The sequence below is a fragment of the Amblyomma maculatum genome, chromosome 1, assembly GCF_055883805.1.
Source record: "Amblyomma maculatum isolate TAMU_Amacu chromosome 1, ASM5588380v1, whole genome shotgun sequence".
NCBI classification, from domain to species: Eukaryota; Metazoa; Arthropoda; class Arachnida; order Ixodida; family Ixodidae; genus Amblyomma; species Amblyomma maculatum.
The window spans coordinates 157,369,426-157,394,442 of NC_139344.1; the positions used below are offsets into that span (position 1 = coordinate 157,369,426).

General features: G+C 49.1%; 1 protein-coding gene across 3 annotated transcripts in view; it reads right to left on the reverse strand.

The window, feature by feature from the left end:
- Positions 1–25,017, reverse strand: part of LOC146204717 (GTPase-activating Rap/Ran-GAP domain-like protein 3) — a 444,973-nt gene that overhangs the window by 376,889 nt on the left and 43,067 nt on the right. Inside the window, exon 1 of one of the 3 annotated variants that reach the window (XM_084589438.1) lies at positions 1,532–1,642. The exons of the other annotated variants lie outside the window; for them this stretch is intronic. The gene's annotated coding sequence lies outside the window, so the exon portion shown is untranslated. Of the gene's footprint in view, positions 1–1,531; positions 1,643–25,017 lie in introns of those variants that run through there. 3 annotated transcript variants of the gene reach the window in all.

Below are 25,017 nucleotides of genomic sequence, written 5' to 3' on the forward strand. Positions count from 1 at the left end.
AAGATCAGGGTTGGCATTTTCCACCTCCGGTAAAGCTCCTGTATACCGAACCGGCTCGTCTCTAAAGAAGATTGTACTGACAGACTTGTTTTGCACGTCAAGGCAAATGAACTGTTTTCATCGCCAATTCAGATCAGCTGCGGCATGAGCGTCTATTGCAATCTACATACTGAACGCTGCGATGTTTTAAAACTACAATGAATATAAAGAAGGAAAAAGAAAAAGCTTGCGGAAAAATTAAGTTCACTTTAAGAGCATGAAGCAATAACATTAAAGGGTTCCTAAAGTCGCTTTAAAAGTCCCGTGGTACACTGTTCGCAGAAATCCACACGCTTGTTGCCATAACTACCACTTTTTAACCCACTCGAGACCGCGCCTCGCGAACGTGAGGGTAGCGTGCCTGATTCACGACCCAATGGTCAGAGGTTCAATTATATATCCGTTGACTACCCACTATTTTTCGATTAAGCGAAGATACTACGTGAGCGCCACGAATACGTCCCGATACCTACAGAGCAGTCAGGATTTTTATGTCATAACGTCGTTCAAAAACGCAGATTTTCTCGCCGAACGGAGCCTTACCACTATTGCATTAACAGGGAGTGGGGCACATGACATGTTTGAATCCCGCTTCATGACAAGAACTGCGATAAGTTATATTACGAATGTTTTAGGCTCAAGATAACTAGGCATTATGATATCACACAAAATAACAAACACTATCACTGGTTAAAAATCTTAAAATGTGGCATTCTAGCATCTCTGGAGTCAGCACTTGCATTTTGCTTCGTCCACAAAGAAAAAAAAAAAAAACAGGAAGGAACAAAGGACGTTATTGCAGCGTGAGCGAGAAGGTCATTTCTCCACTGATAAAATATGGCTCCTAAGAACAAGTACACCAGTTCTCGCCGAGTTTCGGCGAATGCAGTTCCCCTTTGACAACTTATCACGAAACGCTAACCTTACTCTGCAGACGACCAGTCAAGTGAAGCACCGATGCTAATACAGATTCCCAGCAAGCGAAAACAATCGCATTCAAATGTACACTTTCGTGCATTTGTGACACGGGTACTAGGCTGCCGCAGCATATGCTTCATAGCAAAATCTGCAAGTTCAGAAATATTTTCCCAATCCTTAGAAATACCCATAACGCAGGATTAAGCTCGTTCTTTCAGTAAGAAAAAAAAAAACAATTAAGGAATGAATCCCGTACGCAGTGACCTTGTTTCGATAGAGGCGAAATTAATGCATAAGACGCCTGCGTACTCTGTGATGTCTGTGCATGCTAATGAACACAATGTGGTTGAAATTAAACCGAGGCATTCCACTACGGTATCCTTCAAAGTCCCTGTGTCCTTTTGGGACGCTAAACCTGGAACGTGCCGATTTGTGGGGAACATTTCCAGAATCGCGACAGGTTGGACAGCGTTCCCTAAGGCGCAGAGTACCGAATTCAAACTCAGAAACGGCTGCACGTGCAGAACATCTTGTCCGTGCCCTTGATTCGAAGCGGGGGTCCTCACTTACTCACCCCTATCCGCCTGGATCAGTCGAGAGCTCGACGGCTGGAGCGATGGAGAAGCACTCTGGTGCGAACAAGCCCCGAAACAGAGCGAGATCCGTGGCCGCGGAACTATCAAAACTCAAAGGCAAAGCCGTGCAGGGACCGCCTCGATTTGAACGGCGCGCGAGAACAAAGCGTCGGAGGGTGCGCAGTTGTCGAGCAGATGGGAGACAATAGGCGCCAACGGCCTTAGCTGTCGCCGCCGTCGACGGCTGAGCTGTCAGGACCGCCAGCGGATGTCACTCGTCTGGGACGTCTGTGCAGCGTGAAACGCTTTCCGGCGAAACAGCCGCGGCCCGGGCGCACACCGGTTTGTCCTTTCGCCGCGAGCAGGTCCCGTCGCGGCTCGAGCAGTGCGCTTTTGCCACATCCGGAAGGATGGGGAAACGTATAAAGTCCATCCTTAATAACGGTTAGGCGCAGGCGTAGAGGCGGATTTCGGCCGCTTGCACAAGATAGAATCTGGGTTGTGAAAATTGCGGAGGTGAGACCAGATAAAGTGAGAAAAGAAGCCGGCGTGGAGCAGGAAATCGGCAAGGGCAGCGCTAGCCTGCCATGAAACTTTCGAAAATATTCAAACTTGTATGAGAGGAATCTTTGCAATGCGCCTGCAAAGTGAGGATCGTGGGAAGGCAAGAAGGCAATGCTACTTGTCTAATGAAGCTTGCGGAAGGGGTACACAAAACTGAGGTTTCTCGTTAATCACGCTCCCAGTCTCGCAGGTGTAAAAGTAGGTACACGTAGACGAACAGTCATTCTGCTTCTGTTCGCTAACATGTTAATGATACGAGAAATGAAGGGCACGTTGATAGAGTATACATTGCGGTTGTATGCAAAATACGGAAAGCACACTCCAAACTTTTGTTACGGTATTTTTAGGCGGTACGGTTTATCGGTCATATATCTTTCTCTTGGGTCGCGCGAAATGATAGTCGTTTCAATACTGTGTTCTTTCTTGGGGCGCGGCAATGTACACAAATGTATATATAAAAAAAAGCTTCCTCTTAAAACCAATCGAAAGACACAGAGAAGCGAGGGCAGAAGACGAGGCTGGACAAACAATTGAAATTTTATCGAAAGAAAGAAGCAAACAAAGACTCGCATTGAGATGCGCGCGCACAAAACCCAAAGCAGAGAAAGGGCAGAAAACAATCGAAAGTCGTCGTCGTACTAGCGAGTTATCTGAACAAGCTAATTCCCCTCACTGTGAAGGAAGTTTGTTTCGGAACTCGCTTTGAAACAATATGAACACATGTGTGTGGTTAAGCCATCGGTAAACCTTCACAGTAAGGATTTCGCTTCTTCAAAACGCCGAGGCATCCGTGCGCTGTTCGATGTCAGGGCACGTTGAAGAACACCCGTGGTCGGAATTTCCGGAGCCCTCCACTACGGCGTCTCTCATAGCCTGAGTCACTTTGGGATGTTAAACCCCATAAACTAAACCGAACCTGTGCCGACTTCAAATCAAAATGGGCAGTGATGTCTCCTGTAGTTGTCAAGGCATCCAAATCAACAATATCAACGGCTCCAAGCCGACGAAAGTCGCCGTCCATAAGTGGCCTTGTAGTGAGAGGAGAGTCACACACTTCGTAGAAGAAAACGTCGAATTCGCGTCACTTTCTTCTTACACCATTGAAATATGTCTGCGCCTCCGATTGGCTGTGCTATAAATCCCGCATAGTTCTTGATTGCGAGCCTTTCTTATGCCATCAGAGCTCCAAATGCGCGGAAATCTGCACCTGCGAAGTTCTATTCATGCTGGAAACCGCAGCCATGATGTATCTTTCCACTGTGCAGAAATGTATGACGCAGCTTCGCTAGACGTGATGTGGGGGCGAGACAGAGAAAAAAACCCAGTTTTTCTTCCGGTAGTGCTCATGGAACTAAGAGCACAGGCGTTAGCGTACCTAGGCGCCAGACTGGGCGAATTACTACGAGAATATTACTCGGATAGCTTTTTTTTTAGTCAACTTGGGCAAGGGTATTTGTTTGGCCTCCAAAAAGTAAGCTCGAGAGAGAGAGAGAGAGACGCCGAAGATCTTCGGACGTACGTGTTACCTATTCCTGTATGTGTTAAACTTCGATGAAGTGCGCGAAATATGGTTCAATAGCAGCACATAATATTTGCTGCTGTCGTCAGATCGGCATCCCAGCCCCAGGTTTGACATCGTTCAGCGAAGTGCTCGCCTACCTGGCACAAAACATCACAGAAAAAGAACAGCGTAAGTGAAAGAGTTTGCGCTCATCGTGGCAGGCGCGTGATACCAAATGTGCATACCCATGTATTTTCTCTGCTAACGGGGATAATGTCGGATAATAGCAGAGCTCTGAGATTGCGAGGAAAGGTGGTTCGTTAAGCCAGAGGAGAAGCCGAAGATAAAGGTCGCTGGCAGCAACGATATTGAATATGGCACGTGGTTACGAAAGAAAGAGGGACTCGCCCCAGTACAGAACACCCTGCCGTCCAAACAACAGCCCTATAGGAGTGCCAGTGATGTTCCAACCCACCAACCACCGAAAACCGTTTAGCCACGGTGATCAGTATCTCATTGCCAAAGAGTGCAAGGGGTTACTCAAGTGCGAGCAATTTTCACACCACGTCAGGGACGATGGCACCCTGCTGGTGTCCAGTTCGAGCGTCAGCGACACTCAGAACTTGCTCTCCACCAGCCGCATCGCCGAAGTCAAGGTCTCCGACTGCGTAGCTATTCGCGCCGCCTGGGAGGAATCAGCGACGTTCCGCTTAGCTACACGGACCGCCTGCTCTTGCAGTCACTCAGATACTAGGCGCCAGTGCGCGTACAAGGTGCGCAATGGCAAGCAACAAAACGTGCAAGCGGCCGACTGTACCGTCACGTGCCGCCGAGCGTCTCTCTTGGATTCACAAGGTACGACGTGGAGAAATATTTCGCGCGCCAACGTAGTGTTACAACTGTCAGTGCTACGGGCCCACCTCGGAGTACTGTCATCACTCGAGGCGGTGCAAGAACTGCGCCGGCCCCCAAAAGCCACAAGGAATGCGGCGCGCCCAGTAAACTCAAGTGCACCAACTGCAAGGGGCACCACGCGGCCACCTACTTAGGATATCCGTGCAAGACCACCGCGTACGCTGCCATACGTCGCGAGAGGGATGTGAGGAAACAGTGATGAAAACCACGAGCGCCCGCTTGCCGGCCCCTGCTGGACAGCGCGTTCAGTTGGGAGCACCCTTCGCTCTGCCTTCATTCAGCTGGAGCAAACAAGGAATGAAGCAAGCACTTAAACGCACTTACCACTGAGCGAAAGAAACTGGCAACACTCCTGTCGCACAGCTGGCATTAGTAATCGCAAGGGAAGCGTCTGGATTAGAGAAAAACGGGTGAAAACAATTTTAGTGCACAGTTGTAGGACACATGTGCCACAGACGCACCAAGTGACCTTAGAACGTGACAGCAACGGAAACGTAAGCCAAGGCTTACCCGCGGCTGGGATCTTCGGTTGATATAAAATAAAGGCGTGAAACAGAAACCATTGATTATGCTTCCTATTCGCGCCCTTGTTTAAAAGAAAATCACAGGACGGTTACATGTACGCTAACCGTTCAGCTGGCGTTAGCTGACTCGTGATCCCGAAAAAATGGAAACATACTAGAGTTGATGCTGTTTATTTTAAGGTAGTTAAAACGGCTTTGTGAGCCCTGAAATTTATTGTTGAGCTCTGCTGCATGCACGTCTTTCGTCACACCTGTTTTGAAAGACGAGGTCGATGTTCCTGGACGTGGTGAGTGCATCAGTGTGGGTTGCGAGTTGTAATATGAGTGGTTGTTGGACGCAATTGAAGAAATCGGCAACTAAACTACGGAGCGTCGCGCAACAAGCCACCGCAGCGGTGGCCTAGTGATTGCGACAACCAGTTTGTATACGGGAGGTGTTCTGGATGGGGGCTGACTTCGTATGTGTAGGAGGCCTGATGGGTGCCCAGCGGTTGGCTCGCCGACGCCAAAGACGCCAAATCTAGGAAAGAGCAAAGAACCGCCAACACTGTGAGCATTGTCAAGCCAAGAATGTATGCAGGTTATCACCCGAGAAAGAGAGGCAAAGGGCACATTCACCAAAGTGAATGAGATAATTAAAAAAAATTCTCGCATTTAATCCAATAGCATTCCTTTGAGTCCCAATGTGTTATCCAAGCAGTTTGTCGAGTCGCCCAAGAGCAAAAATGCTTACAAGACGGGTACGATTGCGACGCTCGGGTTCAGAACACAATTAAGGATCGTAGTTCGAGCATGGAAAAACGGTGGAATACCTTTGTGGATGGAATGTTTACACTCGCTTCAGTGTTTAGAGCGAGGATTTTTATATAGTGCATTTCTTTTGGCTGGAAACAACCAAACTTTCTTAAGCCACAGCGCCGAGGGTAATCGTGTTCTCAATGTTCTAATAGCTCTCTAGCAATCTCTAACTGTAACTACACGGCTAACTGGAATAATAAGAAAAAAATCTTTTTTTTTTTTTTTTTTTTTTTTTCAGTGACTAGTTAAGTAGCTTACCAGTTAGATTTTTCTCTTGTTTTTTGATGTCCGCCAACACTGGTATAATGGCGCTGCAGAAGCAGTCGGCTTGTTTCAAAGAGCCTATTTAAAAGAATTAGTGTCCAACGTCCTTGAAACATCTCGTACCGAAAAGAACGGAGGAACTGCCTCGAGGTTCTGAACATGCGCATCTCTGAAGCTATCAAAGGAACCGAGGGACTGGTTCTGAGTGCGCAAGATGAGCACAGCGATGCAGCAAACAATCTGGTCGCTCGAGCCTCTTGTTTGGCAGCCGAGACAGCTGCGTCCCGGAAATGACGCAAAGTCGGGAGTGCCGGCGGCACATAACACTTCAGGCGAGGATCTCTGAATATCCATGACTGTGTGCAGATGTGGCTTCTGGGCACAGGAACGTTGTTACCCGCATTTATTCTGGCAGCATTGTTTTCGTTAGCGGCATCGCCTTTTGTACTTTTTTAATTTGTTCGATCGCGGAAGAAACGTATCGGCTTAACGGTCATGAAGGATTGAGAGTAGCTAGTAGGTAGATTTAAACAAAAAAACAACACAGCATTGAAATGCAAATGGAAGATGTGCAAAGAACCTCCCCATGCCTCATATAAATCGCGCGGGAACGTTTCACTCGCCAGTGAAGGCAAACATAACACTCATGGCCAGAGCGATGACACGTTCGCAGCCATGCCATATGGTGAGAGTATGGCTGCGAAGCAGCCGCGTGTTGCAAAAAGGGGAGCAAATATACCAAAGTTAGCTTTGGTACGTGTTTATTTTTCAGCCCTTATAGGGTGAATACTGTAACCGCGCTTTTAGAGCACGGTTTATAAGCATTACACTTTTTCGAGCGCTGCGCCTCCTTAGAGAAGCCGGTCCTCGAGTGAATTTCTCAGCTGAGAAATACATACTGAAGAAATGTGTTTTTTTTTTTAATCCCCTGCCAGTGATGATCGCTCTGCCCAGACGAAGACAAGTCCACTAGTCGAAACGTTGGCTCGACCTGCGAACGGAGGCTTCCCCCTCTACCCTTGCTCAGTGCTCCTTCATATCCAGTAAGAGAACATTTTCAAAAATCACTACATCCACATTCTCAACCAGTTTTGAAGGCACCGGGTACTAGATGGGAAGCAGGAGTGGGCGTCGAATTCGTCTAGTCAGTTTTCTCGTAATAAATACCCCTTCGCTTATGCACCGTTGAGCCGGCCTAGAGAATTTCTCGAATATGTTTCGCAAATGGCCGACGTCCTTTATTGCAACGTTCATTGTTATCTATCGCACTAGAGCCTCGAGGGCCGCAGCGTTGTAAGAACACTCTCGCGCGGGAAGAAAACGCGAATAAAGCTTAAAACTTGAAATTGCTCGGCACTCATCAGTTTGGCTGAGCGTCGCCTCCCTCCTCCTCCTCCCGCGACGAGCGTTCCCCGTCAAGTACACAGACAGACGGCCGCGCACATATAGGCATACGGAAGACGTGAGGGTGAAATTGCGACGAAAAACTGCACTTGGCGGGTGGCCCCGTAAGGTATGTTCTGTGGGCACGCTACGTCCAGGCGAATGACTGCGCAACGGTTTCAAGTAGAACTGCCGTAGAATACGAGGGAGCGCAGGAACGAAAGAAAAGTAATTTCCCCGAGCATCCTCGGAGGAATTTTTGATTTTGCACACAACACAGGACCGCTGAGAAATGGTGCGAACCTCGATCAAAGACAAGAAAAGAGGGAGAGAGCGGGAGGAAGGCTGGCGGGGCTGGGATAGAGTACAGCGGCGGCTTTAAGTTGTGCTAGGCGTGTGTGCAGCTCTGGGTTCCCGATAGAAATTACCCCGACAACGAATTTTCTCCCTGCTCCTCGGGAATGCAGACAAGCGTGAGAGCTGGACAGGTGGAAGAGTTTTATCGAAAGGAGAAATCAGTGCAAAAAGCGCCGCGCCAAGAAGCGCGAACGTCCAAGCAACGAGGAGAAGAAACAGCGATGAAAATGGGAGAACAGGGAGTGAATGGAAATGATTGAATGGGAATAAACCAGAGCAGCCAGGAGATGGAGGAAAAGCGCACAACGAGGGAGGGGAAAACGCCGCACTCAGTAAGCGGGGGAGAAAGGACGAGACGACCTGTTTTTCTTTTCCTTTCTTTTTAAAGCATATCCGCTCTTTTTTGCTTTCTCTCAGCACGTGCGCTCGCGCCAGCCAAGCCTCATTCCATTCTGAAAGATAAACGACCCAGCGACGGAGAGTTTTGTTAAGAAGCGCCTTCGTTTGGCACTCTTCACCGTAGACGTTCTCCGGCAGCAGGTAAAAATGGCCACGCATCGCACTGATTGAATGCGATCGAAGCATAAGCGCCATTGTAATTTGAGTTGGAAAATAATCATATATTTTAGAACACGTGGGCGGTACAGTTTAGAACAGGTGCGCAATTTCACCCAACGAACGCCCCCATACCGTTTTTTTTCTTGTTTTTTTTTTATCCCTTCACGCGCAGGGGGAAAAGTTTTGGAGACACTTAAGCTTCGCCCTTATGTGTATGAGGCGACAGCGTTAACAGCTCCCGCCTAGGGCTTCCTTTGAGAAGCCCCTTTTGCATATATGTACTTTTGTATTGGCTTATATTGAAACCTTAATTTCTGCCTCTGTTGTTTCATGCATACTAATTCGCATCGTAAACTATCGAACTACCTGAAAGGTCGCCCGGCACAGATATGAAGCCCGCTTCAATTAAGTCGTACAGGCTTGGCTGCGTGGCATAGGGGAAGCGTGTCAGTCTCGGGATCCAAGGATGTCGGAAGATTAGGTTCCCATCTCCTCCCCCCTCTAAAAAGAGCTACCCTAGTTGGAAACTGCTCCCAATTCAGCCGTGTGCTGTGGAATCGTAACGTCACACAACCTGCGGACCAATCAGTGCTCGGCCGTGTCACCTGCCGACCACCACCTGCCACAGAAATGCTGTAGATTGTTTTGGTTAGAACACCAACGCTGACGCCGGTTTCTCCGGACAACGGGACCTTATACGCTATGCTATTAAAAAAGGGAAGGAGCAGGTGGAAGACAGCAGATAAATTGAGAAAAGTGGCAATGGCTGAGCAGGTAGTGCCGCAACAGAGACTTTCGTTTGCGCATGAACATCGGCGTACGGAATGTTACGCCTAGAAGGCCGGTTGCTAAAATTCGAGTGGCTACAAAAGTCGAGAGGGCGTTCGTCCGCTGTCTACCATCCGAGTAGTTCACAGGTTCGCTTAGCAAAAATGCAAAAAAAAAAAAAAATAATAATACGAGCGAGTGAGGCCTCGAAACGAACAAAGTGTACATGCACATCGGCTGTGACAAGAGAGAGACGACGCAATGTGTAGTTCTCGTTCATCAAAGAACACGTCCCCCGAGGCACTGGTAGGTGACTCACAGCTAGGCAGAGGGCGCTTTCGTGCGTCGAACCACTGGGACGACAAGCGAGACGAAAAATAAAAAAAAAAAAAAAACGCAAGAAGTTATGCAATCTGGCTATTGCAGGCAATAAGCGGAGGCTGGCGGTCGAGGAGTTCGGTGGAGACAAGGCGCGTAGACGGAGGTTCATGGCCCCAGTCACAGCGGTCGGCAAAAAAAAAAAAGAAAAGAAAAAAGGGGGAGATAAAAATAAAGATGAACTCTCGCTGCAGCTGTGCTCCCGCGGGACCATGCGCTCATCATGCGGCCGCTGAAACGGCGGCAACGGCGTTCGCGACGTCACGCCGACGTTCGGTCCTTGTTAGACTAGACGAGATGTGGTGATTACTCTCATTCGTGAGCGGCGGCGCATCTACGCAAGGAGAAAAGCGGTAAACCTGCAGGCGAAGATCGAGGGCGAAATGATTGCTGCGCGCGGGGGCTCAGGCTGGCACGCCTCGGGGAAAAGTGCGACTATGCACTCTCGTTTCACCTCCGGCTACCGTTGGATTTGTCCCACGTTTCCTTAATTCACGATGACGATCCGGCCGGAAACACACACACAAAATACTGCTGCCCCTTCGAGTCACCGAAGCTGGGCAGGAACAGGCCTGTGCCTGATTCGGTGGAGAGGAACGCCAAACTCCCTCTTGACGAACGAACAGATAACGTGGAGCTTAAGGATGTCATCGCTTTCATTTTGTTCTCTACGTGTGATCTGCGCAAAGCCTGGAGATGTCGTCTTATGGGGAAGGCCTATCGTCTCCCAATCAAGTCAGGCAAGATAGGGCGTGATTAGCCCGCATCCTTCCATGACGACTGCCGAAGTAACAGGCGCGAGTGCCTGTCACGAATCGTCATTATACGTGCGAGATGGCTTCGCAGCAGAGCCAATGATCTGCTGGCATATATGCTCTGCTCGGACGCCAGCGAACTGTAAGAGAGGACAGTGATATTGCTGCACTTATCCAGGCTCAAGTCATCTTGAATCGCAGTTGATTCCTCGAGGACCTTGTTTCTTTTTTCGTGTCACGGATGCGTGGCTGGAGAGAGTTGGTCTCCTGCTCTTCGTAAGAACGCGCACTTCGATTGTGATACTGGTGTGTTTCTATCGGCACCCCTCACCCACACGAACGCATTATTATTTTGCTTCTTCGTGGCGAATGCTCCCAGTGTGTCGGCTTTATGGAAACGTTTCCCAAGTCCCTGTTTTCTGACGTCGTACTCTCACAACAAAATTTATTCAGTGCGGAGTTGTTCACTGTGTAATACAGAAATCCGAACATACGTATTTAAAGAGGGGGAAAAATTATAGGCGGCACTTTGGACCAGTAAAGGGACGACGTGAAAACCTTTATAGCGCGGTGTTTACTCACTGAAGGTATAGTATATAGACGATCTCAAGGTTGTTAGAATTACTCCGTAATCCTCGACTACCGGCACCTTTTTCTCTCTTGTTTCACTCCCTCCTTCCTCCCTTTCCTTACGGCGCGGTCCGCGGAGACGAGTGACAGATACTGCGCCTTTCCTTTCCTGTAAAGCAATTTGGAAGGCCACTGATTCCATGCTTTACTGCGTCTGCTTCTGTTTGCTGTGTGGTGCGGCATTCGAAGAAGCGGCAAATGAAAGGCGCCTCACGGACGCCTGGATCGCACGCCCTACGGCGTCAGATTCATAAATGCGTAAATCGCTTGGTGAAGTCATCGGTATTGACCTGACGTGAGGTCATGACCCGATGTGACGTCATGATGACGTCAGCTTCTGTTATTAGACATGACCGGATGTGACGCCAGGACGTCGCGTCTGGTCATGGCGGCACGTCCGGTCATGGACACTGACGTCCCCAGCTGATGACTTCATTGGTCATCATCATCACTGTTAGAGTGAAGAAGGGGGAAGAGAGCCAGCGTGACGTCATCTACGTCAATTCACCGTGCGGCTTTTAGCTGCTAACGAGCCGGCCGCTTGCTGCCCTGAATCTTTCCACTCGGCAGGGCTTGCATACTAGACATCTGAACGCGCCAGAACAACCGCTGCAGCCCTCTTCGCGCAACAGTTATGCCGTGTCCAACACATTGATAAAACCCTAGCATAACGTTGAGGCGTGGCCTATTGTGAATAATGCCGTGTGAGTAAGCGAGGTATCCGAAAACATTCGCCTAGCTCGGAGCCTATTCTAAGGGCAGCAGCAAATTCTGCTCCGTGCCAGCTACCGTTACGCTACCGAAGGTTGTGTATTACGAAGGTTTTTATGCAGGATGAAAATAATTAAGTCTTACAGTATTCTTAAAGTGATAATCGCCACTGTCAGACACATAAAAGGGTGGAAACTTGCGCTAGTCGGTAACGGTGATCCATGACATGAGAGTGTAGCGTCATGCCATGGGTCGTCAGACACCTAATTAACGAAATTAAATTAATGAACGTCTTAGCTACAGCGGCTAGCGTGAACGTTTATAGTGGAAAAAATAACGATGATTACAGCTCTAGACGAAGAAATTTGCTAGAATTCTAGCGCAAGAGTGTTCCGAAATATTCGTCACCGAAGATTCAAATGATTTCCCGTAATATTATACATGCAAGCCAGTGGCTGTCGACGATGGGACATCTCTCTAGTGTGAAGCAACTGTTGCTCCGGGGTTTCTTTCATTCTGATAGCCGAAAACTGAAAGGCAACGGTTATCAGCTGCAACCGGTCGCTCTACAGCGTTGGCGGGCGAAACACCGTGTAGAGAGTCTTACCACGTGCGAGGATCGTCCGACCGAAGCCGACGGCAAGCGCGAGCTCATGCGTAGTGCATGAGCAGAGCAGATTCGGCGTTTTTGCAAGATGGAACTCTAGCTGTGCACGCTCTCGGGCCGGGTAAAATATACTCGTGGACACCAGGCAGTGATATCGGGTTCGTCTACGCCCCAAATTGGTAACTCCAGACACCGTGCCTTCGCTCTCAGCTCCCGCCCGGCTTCTGACACTCGTCACGCCAGTAGCAGGAAGTTCATGCCGACCGTCGCCGCCTTTAACGCCGCCTTTCCCGCACAATCACGCGGATCAAGCTGAAAATTTGGACGCGAATATCTCGGAAGACATATGTGCTAAATGAAGTCTACCAAACAGACTTGTTAAGGACTAGACTACGACTGCCTCCAAGTTTCTACCATCAATGAACCCAACAACTGTTGTTACTGAAACGTTCACTAATGCATTTTAGTTAATTAGGTGCCAGCTGGTAACAATAATCAGCTCACTTTGAGTCCCCCTAGCTTTAAGGGATGGAATTAGCGCACCTCCCAGCGCCGGATTTTAAGAAATCTCTAAAACTTAATTTTGATCCCAGTGCAAGTCGTTGGTATGAGCTCTTCATCATCATTATCATTATAATCATCAGGCGGACTACACTGCACTGCAGAGCGAAGGCCTCTCCGATATTTCTCCAATTAACCCGGTTCTGTGCTAGCTGCATCCACTTGAACCCTGGGAACTTCTTGACCTTATCCGCCCACCTGACTTTCTGCCGCCCCCTACAACGCTTTCCTCCCTTTCGTATCCGATTGGTACTCTTAAAGACTATCGGTTATCCTCTCTTCTCACTATATGTCCTGCTCATGCCCATTTCTTCTTGATTTCCACTAGAATGTCAGTAAGTTGAATGATTTCTCTGACCCACTCTGCACGTTTCCTATCTCATAATGTTACCCCTACCATTTTTCAATTCACAGCCCTCTGCGTTGTCTTCAACTCAAGTAGAACCCTCTTTTTTAGCTTCCACGATTCAGCCCCATAGGTGAGTACAGGAAAGAAGCAACTATTGTAATTTCAGTGCTCGCTACCTATTGCAAACTGCGGCTCTTTTCCGAGACTGTTAAACATTACCATAGTCATCTGCGTATTAATCTTTAGGACTACCTTTCTGGTTTATCTGCATAGGTCATCAATCATTCTTTGCAATTCGTCTCCTGAGGTAAGAGCTGCCTAGCAGCAAGGGAAGTTTCTGAAAAGACCAAGATCTGAAGCGTATGGCTCCTTGTTAAGAAAGTGAGACGTGGCGTGACCTAATCACATCGTACGGTGAGTACAAAACTACATTCCACCGTTATGCGAGGCAGCTTATACTTCCTTGACTTATCCAAACATGTTTATTAGAAAAAAAAAGTCGCTCTGGTCGATCTCATCGCTTTGATTATTCGGTCCGCTGCGCCGACGAATGCAGCACGTCGAGACCGAAATAGTGCGAAGGTCGAGCACAGGCCGCTGCATGCTCTAGTTACAGAGGTGCCTGAACTGCCTTTTCACTGTTCGTGCTTTTTACTGTTTGTGAAGGAGCGCAGTAGCGGCAGTAATCGCCAGAAAACAGGTTGGCGTGCTGAACAGAGCAGAGCTATATCACGGATAATTTTGATATAAATTAGCCCTGCTGGAATAAAAGCGTCAAACTGACAGGGAGCAAGGAATAGGATACGAACAAATTGTTTAAATAGCGCTATAAGAAATTAGGCAGCAATCGGCAATCCTGGTGCTTTCCAGTACAAAGCGTCAGGAAACATCCCGCAGCAGAAGAGTGGATAGATGAAAATTACGCTTTTGTCTACACTAATGCGAATGAGGCAGTCGGAATAAGCTAGAATAACCTTGCATGAGCCCGCGTTCCTGGCACGCTATAGAGCGATCACCATCAATTCGTTGCTTTCCTTGTTCGATACTTTTGCTGCTCTGATTGCGTACTCCAACTCTGGGTGTGCACGGCACATGACGTGACAGTAGTCGCCGAATGTTTCGCTTTTCGCACTCAACAAAATCAAGAATTTGGCAAGCACCGAAAAGTGAAAACGCTATACGCCAGGGTGCATATATGCGTGCGGTGTATAGAGTTCTGTACAAGAGCTATTCAATAGACAGCCTTTCTTCTCCGAAGGAGCACAGCAACGGTGACGTCCTCGACATGATGAAAAGGCAGCATTCGGTTCAGTGAAGTGGTTTTACGTCAGCTCCTTTGGATCTAGAGCCTCCTTCGTGAGCATAAAAAATTCGAGGGTATGAGTTGACACGGAGGATATGCGAAACTATGCTTTTTTTACATTTCGTTTGATTTATGATTTGATTTATTCGGTTTAAGGTCCCAAAGCGGCTCAGGCTGTGAGAGATGCCGTAGTGGAGGGCTCCGGAAATTTCTACCAGCTGAGGTTCTTTAACGTGCACTGCCATCGCACAGCACACGGGCACCTTGCTTTTCGCCACCAGCAAAAAGCGGCCGCCGAGGCCAGGATATGATCCCGCATCCTTGTGCACTACGCTCCATTTCTGTCATTTATGTAGCAATGAGGAGCACATTACACCCACTTTTGACAAGTTTAGTTGACCCTCCATTTGCTGCCCGCACCGTTGTATACACATGGCCACCCATGTCACTACGCCAGCTGTCATGCCCCACCCTCTCTCTCTCTCTCTAAAGGTGAAGGGGAGATGCCATCTCTCTTTCTTTTTTAACTTTGCCATCTGCTGCCTGCGGCATGTGGCCCCTGGCTAGAGGCTTCAGACACAAGGCGATCAGTTCGAGCTTTCATGCAAATCATAAACGTTTCGGGCATTTCAAATGATTTTCAGACAGCGCTTTTTTAGATTTCTTTACAAGCCGTTCTGCCACTTGCGCCATTAGAGTCCCTGGAGTTATGCCAGAATGAGGCTATCTAAGCTTGGTGAACGTGGTAGTTCGCGCCCTGAAATTCATTGAAGCTGGAGCTTTATCTCCGGGATACTTCAACAACCCAAATTTCACGCGTAATTATTAAACTACATAATTAGACGGACACTCCCATTAGTTGTAATTCCTTTTTTTCCGCGTGTAACGCGGCTTTACAGCTAAGAACCACGAAAAAAAGAAATCGAGACGCGTTCCCCTTACTGCTCGCGGATACTCCAGTTCATTGGCTGTACCTTCTGTTTGCGTCCCGTGAAGCACGACCAGTGGCAGAAGACACGAAGTCTAGCCATGCTCAGAAAGGAACAGGGCAGTCTCACAGACACTGTTTCGCCGTTCCCCATTATCTTAATCGCAGTCGACTGCCTAGCGTCTCATTTATTTGAGGCAGTGTTTCGCCTCGACTTCCCTGCTCTCAAAGGCGGATCGCATGTTCCACGTTCATATCAGCGAAAGCTCGTTACTCTGGTGCTGAGCAACACAAAAGTCTCTTTTTCGGCCTCCAATTATTTCTAGTTCCACCTCATGATACTTGCACTCTACCTGAAGAGGCTTCAGAGCATAATTCCAGCTCAGCCGGAAAAAGAAGCTCAGTCGGAAAACTAAGGAGTAGCGAGAGAATGAAGAGAGGAAAAAAAAAAAAAACGTCTGCAACGAAGCCACAGTGGCGCCAATGCAGGTATTCGAGTCCAAGTCTGATAAGCAGTATTTTGCCCGAACGGAGAGACACAATATTATGGACCTTCATTGCCAGGGATTTCTTTCTAGTTTTACTCCGCGGGGACAACTAAGCAGCACCTTTCCTCCGATGAGTATATGCCGCAATAAGTCAGATCCCTTCCACACATGCGCAGCTTACAAAAAAGAAAATTATAACAAGTACACAAAGTAAGCGCGCTGATGTACGATTCTGTGCATGCGATGCTTGCCGGAGACACTGGAAGCGGGCGCGGCTTCGTGTCACAACGCCAGTCCGTCCGTCCGTCCGTTCGTTTTCCTTTTTTTTTTTCCCCGCCAGGAAAGAGCGCTGCCAAACGGAATCTCCACGCGAGCATCTGCACCCAAGTGCTGCGCGGCTGCCGCGTGCGATTTCCCCTAACGGGCTCGAAATGCTGTGTGTGTGTGTGTGTGTGTGTGTGTGTGTGTGTGTGTGTGTGTGTGTGTGTGTGTGTGTGTGTGTGTGTGTGTGTGTGTGTGCGTGTGCGTGTGCGTGTGTGCGTGCGCGTGCGTGCGTGCGCGTGCGTGCGTGCGTGTGTGTGTGTGTGTGTGTGTGTGTGTGTGTGTGTGTGTGTGTGTGTGTGTGTGTGTGTGTGTGTGTGTGTGTGTGTGTGTGTGTGTGTGTGTGTGTGTGTGTGTGTGTGTGTGTGTGTGTGTGTGTGTGTGTGTGTTTGCGCTTAGAAGCGATTATGACTATCATGCGCCGAACACTTTGTCTGCACCAGAATGCATGGGCGTAATTGAGCAGCCGATATTGAGACCACGCCGTACTCTTCTAACGACATCGTTCCGTTTTGGAAATTTAATTTGCCGCCAAGGCGCGAGAAAACAGTTGAGCAGTGCGTCCACAGGGGCTTTCCCCAGTATTCAGTGACTGGTTATGCACTCTCGACATTTTGCATGCTGTCTTGTAGACGATGGCTGCAGCATAAATCGACAGAGCTCTTGGTGAATTGGAAAGCAGCAGGCTCCAGATATGCAAGCTGGACTGAATTTGAGCGCGAGCGCCCAGTTCTGTTGTATTGCGTTGTGCTATAGTTTCAACACAGCACACACTGGGGGTATAACGAGCGTTCGCGATAAGTCACCATTTTACTACTTCTACTACTACTACTACTACTACTACTACTACTACTACTACTACTACTACTACTATTATTATTAGTAGTAGTACTAGTAGTAGTATTGCTTTGGGAACATCAGAGGGATGCAGACGCGAAACGAGAGCTCATGGGTTGCCATGTACCGCCAGGGGTTGTATTGCGCCTCCCACCGAACCTAATGCGGCATTGATGGCTCCTACTTGTGGCCTCTTATTTCGTGTACACTCATAGCCTCGAAAATGGTCCGATCGTCATTGTCGGCTGTGCTACGTAGCCGGATTTTGCGGTCACTTTTGTATTCTTGTTTTGCTTGCGTGCGTCATCTAGAAAAGCGAGCGAATATGTGCAGTGGCGCTGCCTTGAAAATTCTGACCTGAGAACCGCCGGGCCAAGGTTAGCTACAATTGCCAAGCTCTAGCCAGGACGTCACAATAATGCTACTTCTTTGTTTCCGTCAAAGGTTAATACGCTGCTATTGTGGCGTATTTTTTACGTACTGTTTTTAAATTTTACAAAGGTTGAAGTAAACTCGCCATAGCAATCTTTGAATGTAGTAAACAACATAAATGCGAAATGCTATCGCAGCCAGTTTGTCCCAGGTGCGGTGCTTGCGCCTGCCTGGTGCTAATGTGTGCTTGCTGAGCTCACGCAGGTATAGTAAGGGCAAGTTAATATCTGCTTTACACTGTCCATTTATTTACAGCGCACGGCCCCGCCCGAGCGCTCTAGACTATCGTGACCGAATGTGCACAGGGCCGCGGCTGTGTTCAGCGCCTGGTTCAGATGATCCTGCTAGTCTGGCAAGGAAGATAATATCCTGGTGGCCACCTGCCTCTGGACTGCCTTCGCTCTGCGACCAAGCTCGGAAGACGGGATCTGCTTCGGGAGTCACGTTCTCAGAATATATATAGAAGGAGCTGGTCTAGTCGCTGAGTGTCTAACTGGGCGCTTAAACAGCGCGTTGATCATGTGGCTCCCGAAACCTGCGTCGTTTCGCAATCCTAGAGCTCAATTTTGAAAGCTTTCAGGCCTTGTGGCGAATTTCGCCGGCACCAAGCCACTGTCACCATCCGATGCCGGGGGGTAGTAGACGTTTTACATCGAGCAGCGCCCTGCTGGCACTCAACATGTAGTCCCATGAACATGTTTTCATTATCTGCTACGCACAATTGCCGCAGCCGGAAATATTGCAAATCCCTCCTAAATCATCCCGGATATAAAAATAAAAGAAACACTGATTAATCAAGTCGCACATCGTTGCGACAGCGAGTGCACAAACTTTCGGTAATGTGTAACGAAACCTGAGCCCTTAGAGTAGCATAGTTTCAGGTGCCGACAGCAAATGCACTGTACAGGGCTCAGCGCCCCACGCGACGTACCGTGAGTTTTCTTTTTCACGGCATCAGACGTGCCTGACTTTCTTTTATCTTTATATCTCTGAGCACACAAAGGCGCTGTAAAAGAAACCAGGGCAGAGGGAGGTGCGAGCAAGAGGAAAGAAGAAAAATGAAAGGACATGAATGAACTGAACTCCAGCGAACATGATACGCTCGTACTCGATTCCAAGTAACAAATCGAAATGTCGTGACGATGAAAGCCTGGTCGCAATCAGAGGGCTCCGGACGCAGACACATCGCTATCGACAGGAACACGGCGTGTGACACTGTGGGCGATCAATGCACAACCCCGACAGAGGCGACTGCGGGTTTTATCGAGTTACGCTGCAGTTCCGACGGCCGAAAATGAAAGGAAAGCAAGAAAACCAATATGTCGTGCGCCTGCGAGAAAGGACAGCCTTTCGCTGTTCATTTGGCTCTGTGAGGCGGGAAATGAGAGATGTCATGCCGGAAAAAAAGAACAAAAAAAAAAAAACTTCTAAGTTGTCATTCAAATGGAAACAATGCTGGACTAAAGAGTCACGAGTTAAAACCTGCTCGTCAAAGAGTGCTACAATTGCGAGTCGTGGCAGTGAGTCGTGTATAAATTGCATGATATTCCTTGGTCATACGATCCAAGTTTTATGACATGAAAAAACGAAGAGAGCAGAACAGAAATAAAAGGAAACCGAGGTAGCAGAACAAAAAAAAAAAAAAAGAAGTTCTATCTTGACCAGACTTTCACGAATGGCCATAAAGTAAGGCCTCTTCATTAATAGGGGCTATGTTAATGAAGGGGTCAAGGAGCCACGGTACCTAACGTTTACGAAGAAGATTACTAAAATAGAGACTGAATAGATGAATAACTGGTGGCACGGCACGGAGGGCAATACTCAGCAGTTGAGCCACTGCAGAGGCCAACGTGCACCTTGGTTTAGTTCTCGGGACGATGAAGTTGAGGAATATCGAAATGCGCGCTTAATATATATATATATATATATATATATATATATATATATATATATATATATATATATATATATATATATATATATATATATAAGACATAAAACATAATCCTCAATGTCTCGGTTCTGGCAGTCTTGAAGCCATAGGTAGCGTAAGAGGGTTCTAGCACAGCTTTCGCCCTCGCTCTTGATCACGTTCTACGTGACGCTGGCGGTAACACAGGGCGTTCCACGTCCGCCGCTATGGTTGAGGGTGGCGCTGGTGAACACTCTCAAGGTTAGTATACAGACAACATTATTACCCGAGAAAGTAGCAGGGGGGACAGCGGCCGATGTAGCTCAGTTGGAAGAGCACCGGACGCGATATTCGGAGGTCGTGGGTTCGGTCCCCACCATCGGCACGTTGTTTTTTCATCTACTTTGTGTTTAGTTATCTTTCCCCTAAGCAGATTACATTACTCATTTCTGATTATCCAAGTAAAAGAAAAGAAATAAAAAAAAGACATAAAACATAATCCTCAATGCTTTCCTTGGCCTCGTCGACTGTTGGCTTCTTTCCTTCATATATATATAAAGATTTTTTCGGCAGCTTCAAAGTACGGTTCCATCGGTAAAAGCGCCTGGAAATAGGCAGCAGAAAGGCAAAAAAGAATAGTTATTTGAAGTTCAGCGGCGAGTTTGAAAGGAAACCTCCACTATCATCTTCCTATGTGTGCGTCACAACGGTTTTCGCCGACTAGGAGCCGTTTCTTCAGTTTTCATCATTCGCGGCGGGCCTGCAAGAACCTTGTGCTCCGTCTGTAAAGTGGGAACTTTAAGAGAGCAAGCCTCACGCCGCTCGCGCGCAGGTCATGCGTGTGCGCAGCAGTGCTCGGCAACCATGGTACCCGCATGCGAACTACCACGACCACTTTGTTGAATTTCCGATGCCCGACGGAAGCAGGGTTAAAGCGCCCGCACAGAGCCGAGTAGCAGTGGTACGAGTGGGAGCACTTGCGTACGCTCTAAAGAATAAAATAAAGAAAACAATTGTTTAAAAATTACATACAAATAAAATTGTCTGCGGGCGTGCGGGCGTGTGTTGTAATTTGTGATCTTATGGTACAATGCGTCCCTATAGCATGGCATGGCACTATACCTCGTGCAGCTAGGTTTCGCGAAAGCTTGCAGTTGTCAATAAGATCGAGCACGGAGTAGATGTTCGGCAAAAAATGTCAGCTGTGTGCTCAGGTCAAAAAGTACCGAATTCCGAGAAAGCAAAGGAAAATATGAGAGAAAACAGAGAAAAATATTCGGAAGCAGGAAAGGAAGCATCGTTTTGATATCGGAAGAAGACTCGATAATGGGGCGCCTTTTGTCGCCGGGACGAATAAGCGGCAAGGCTCGCCGACAAAGACGAAGCATGCAGGCTTTGTGAGCAGAGCCGAACGAGGGCTAGAGGAAACGCCTCCTAGGCGCTGTGGGAACGTGAGGCGCGCCGGCGCCCAAGGCGGCTCATTATTATTAAGTGCCTGAGTTAATTCGCTGCATTAGCGAGACCTGCCCGTCCCGGTGCTGTCGCGGCGTGCCTTTGTCGTGTCGTTAGGAGGTGCCTCCTGCCATCCGTGTACGGCATGGTCGACAATATAACCTGAAACGACGGTCTCCCTACGGCGGAGAGAGAGGTACTGGCGGCTGCAGAGGGAGCCCACGGGAATATTGGTGCACCGCAGTAGCTCGCAACCATTCCTCGCCTTTTCGTCGCGCCAGAATTCGGCGTCGGAGTGCTCGAGATGCGCTAGTGCGACTCTCTTGTCCACCGCTCGTCGAGTTGATCGCGACTCCTCAGGTGGTAAAGGTGCGGAAGGCATCCGCGAAGTTTCGACATTGGTTTGTTTTCTTGGATCAAGATTATGGTACTGGACGTCAGTTCTAAGGGACAGTGTTGAAACAAAACGGGGCGAAGATAAACACTCCGTTCTGCTGCGCGGCCAGAAGCCAGTACACGAACAGTGCACCTGTGTGTCGCTGGCGCACTCGAAGGTGGACCGTCGCGCCCAGTGACAATGGGGCGCCGATACCACGGGCACAGAGGACAAGGAGAGCCACGGGCAGAAATCAAAGCTTCGCGGCTTTTCCCAGGCTTTCACAATGAACCGAGACAAATACATAGAAAAAAAAGGAAATAAGCCCGTGCAATACCTGTGTACAGGCACTGTACGTCCTCGCGCAACCTGCGAATTGAACCTCGTAATATTCTAGCGATATAGAAACAAGCCAGCAGAATAGCGGCCGCTCTTTTTCCTGTGCGCTTTGAAGCATTCCAAAAAGTCCCACTAGTAGCAGCGCAGCTCGCGATCCTATTTTCCGCCGCAAGTTCAATTCAATCTTCCGTTGTGCACATGCCTGTCGCCCTGTGCGCTATCGACCGACAAGAAGGGAAGCCCAGGGCATCGCTTCTTTGTCCGGAGGTTTTTAGCCTTCTGTCTATCTTTACACCAGTGCCGCCTTGCGGTAACAGAAAGAGGAACAAAAAAGATGAAGAAAGGGCACGAGCAGCAAAACCAATTTCGCAACATCCACTGCACAACCTCGCCCCGTTTTACAGACTCTGCTGGTGCGCTCTCGTTCTTTGCGGTTATTCGCCGTGTTCCGAGCCGTGCCCGCCCTTCAGACGAGCTTTTAAGCCCCGAGGTTTTGTTTTGGCTCGGTCCACCTCTCAGCCGCGCTGCCGGCAGCCAACGCGCTTTGCATGCACTGCCAGGGCTCAGCCACACGCGTGGGCCGACAGCGAAAAGACCGTGTCGCGTCTTGGCTCCGCTGCGACCTTAAAACATTAAACAGCCGGTATTATTCAGTGTTCGTCACGGGAGAACGCCATCATCGCCAGCGAAAAATGTACAAACGGTTCTTTTATCTCCCGCGCCCTTCCTTGTCTCCCTAATAAAAGCCGAAGCCGACCAATGTTCTTACCGCGCGGGGCGCTTCTCGTGCGTGGGCTGTTTCCCATTCTCTAATGTTTTCTTAAGCCCTCGGCGTTCGCGTGTCGTGGCCGACCCGTGATGGGGCAAACAGGTCAGGAAATCCCTGCAATGTCGTCTCGCCCAGTGAATGTAGTACAGCGGTGCAATGGGATTGACATAAGACCGTTGTCCCTCAGATCGAAAGGCTCGGAAAAAACGAACGGGCTGATCGCCGCAGTGGAACAAGTACTCGCTGACAAGAAATGAAAAGGAGGAGGAGTAAGACACGCAAACAGAGCGACTGCTGTAACAACGAGAAGAAAGCAATGGGATCAGCATGGTATGACGGAACGAGGACAGCGTGGTACCGAATACAAGCCGACGCAAGCCACAAATAGAAAACCCGTTCAACACCCCACCTACACAATGATTCGAAAGACACATTTTTCAACACCATTTATACGGCGCGCACGAATATTGTGTGCGCGATGCGCCCGTATACACATGAGACTACATCGACGATACATTGCATGGATTGCTAGAACGGCAATTAGCTGTCACCGGCGTTGTATGTGAACAATAGGTGGCGGTTGATCCTCGAAGATGACGAATATTTGCGGCTTCTAAGAAGGAATCAAATCTTTGCCCGACACTTCTATGCCATCGCACGCGTCCATGGTGGTCTTGGAAGCCTTTGCAAAGGCGTTCACGCAGGGCGTGTCGCAGCTCCTTAGTCAATTCACGTGGGGGCGCATTCAGGAAAGAGGCGGGTGAAGCCTCATCAAGTTCCCGCTTGCTAAGGGTGGATCAACTGCAAAGTGTACGCGCACCGCCGCACTTAGGGCGCTCGAGTGCTGACACCGAAGACGCGGGTTCCACCTCGGCCGCGTTTCGATGGTGGCGAAACGCAAGCCGGCCGTGTACTGGCAATGCAATCGCACCTTAAATATCCCTAGGTGGTCGAGATCTACAAAGCCCTCCCTTACGGCATCCCTCATTTAGCGGGCGTCTCGGACGTCAACTCCTATAAACTGAAACCGAAACCCTTTAATCGTGAAGTTATACAATATTTTCCCGTATTACGTTCATAAACTATTTTCCAGAAAAAGTCCGAAATTTCTGGAAACTAGCCGCCCGCTTCAACAATAAGCGCCTCAGTTTCCCTGAGCGCTTCTAAAACCGAAGTGAGCTCACTAATACCAAACACGAATGGACAAAGAAATGCTCGAGACTGTCTGAGGTCTTTTAAAACGCATAATCGACTATTAATACACGGTACCTGCTAGCAGGCATCGCGTCCAACCAATCTACCAACATGCGAAAAGCGTATGCGTGTTGAGTGGATTACGCTTCAACGTCAATGTAGAAGGAAATTTTTGTTTAAAAAGTGTTCGAGGCACTTGAGTGGCAACGACAAAACGGTGCATTTTCTTGAGCTCGGCGTTCCGCTGCTATTTTCGTACGAAAAACCATTATTAAATACTTTTCCCCCAAGGCTAACACAAGCGCTTTGCCCGATGTCAATACGACCGCTGTGCGATGCCAACAGTTCCCCGGGCCTTAATTCGTATCTGGCGGCAGACCGCCGACTTTCCCGCGCACGGCGCTGCCCGCAATATCGAGGACCAGGGCGCGCGGGGGGGGGGCTACTATATGCTCGCGGGGGCCGCCCGAAGAGTTGGCGAAGGGAAATTGCAGCCCTTCGGAATTAGGATCAGTTCTTTGGAAAATAAAGTGCAGGGTGATGGGGTGGGGAAAGGGGGGATCTCGGCCTCCTTGGCTAACAGGCGGGAAGTGTAATGGAGCGCCAAGAGGCGGCACAAAGGGTCCGAGGGATCTAGGTCGACGGCACAGTGCGCGGAGAACTTTCATCAATCGCGCGCAAAACAGTGGGTGCAATATAAGGGATCGATATGCCGAGAAAAAAAGGAGAGGAGAACACTTTTGTTTCGCTCGCGCAGGACGCGAGACCAATAAATCTCGTCAGCGGGTGGCCTTCGTAGCACGTAAGCGACTCTGATAAATCCACCTACGTTCGCGACGCGTCAAGAATGAAAGAAAGAACGCCTCATTGGTGTTGCTGTTTGAGGTACAGCCGAGGGAAGTACCATGCGACGGAACAAGCAGAAAGGAGCGGGAGGAGGGGAGCGAGAACTGAGCGTTGAAACTTCTTCAGGCTTTCTTCTGCCAGCGAGTGACAGCCACGCACGGCCACTCGAGTTGTAGTAAGACCCGGCGGCGTAATGCATTATCCACTGCCCCAACTCGTCCTCGCAGAGAGTCGCGCCGGATGCTAGAAAAAATGATACCTGGGCCAGGTAAATTATTCCCGAGTGTTAAGTACTAGCTTGATGCTTCCAGGCTGAGAGCGAGATGCGTGCTCACACAAAAAGGCTGAAAGTGCCGAATACGGAAGCGCGAGTAAATAAGTGCACTGTTGGGTCTGGTTAAGCGCAGATGCCGGCCGCGAGACCTTCAGGACGTTTATTTGGGGAAGAAAGCAAGAACAAAGGCATCCTTTTCTCGCGCTCCGGTCTTCGTAGGCGCGGCAGCGCCGCGCAAGACTAAACTGCCGCGTGACTCACGCCGAAACGACTAATATTTTAAGGCGCGGAGCTCGGCGCGGCCAATGAAGAATTCATACATGCGCTGCAGGCAGTCGCGACGCATTGCAGTAGTTCCCGGAGAGCCCAGGGCCGCATAAACAGCGTGCAT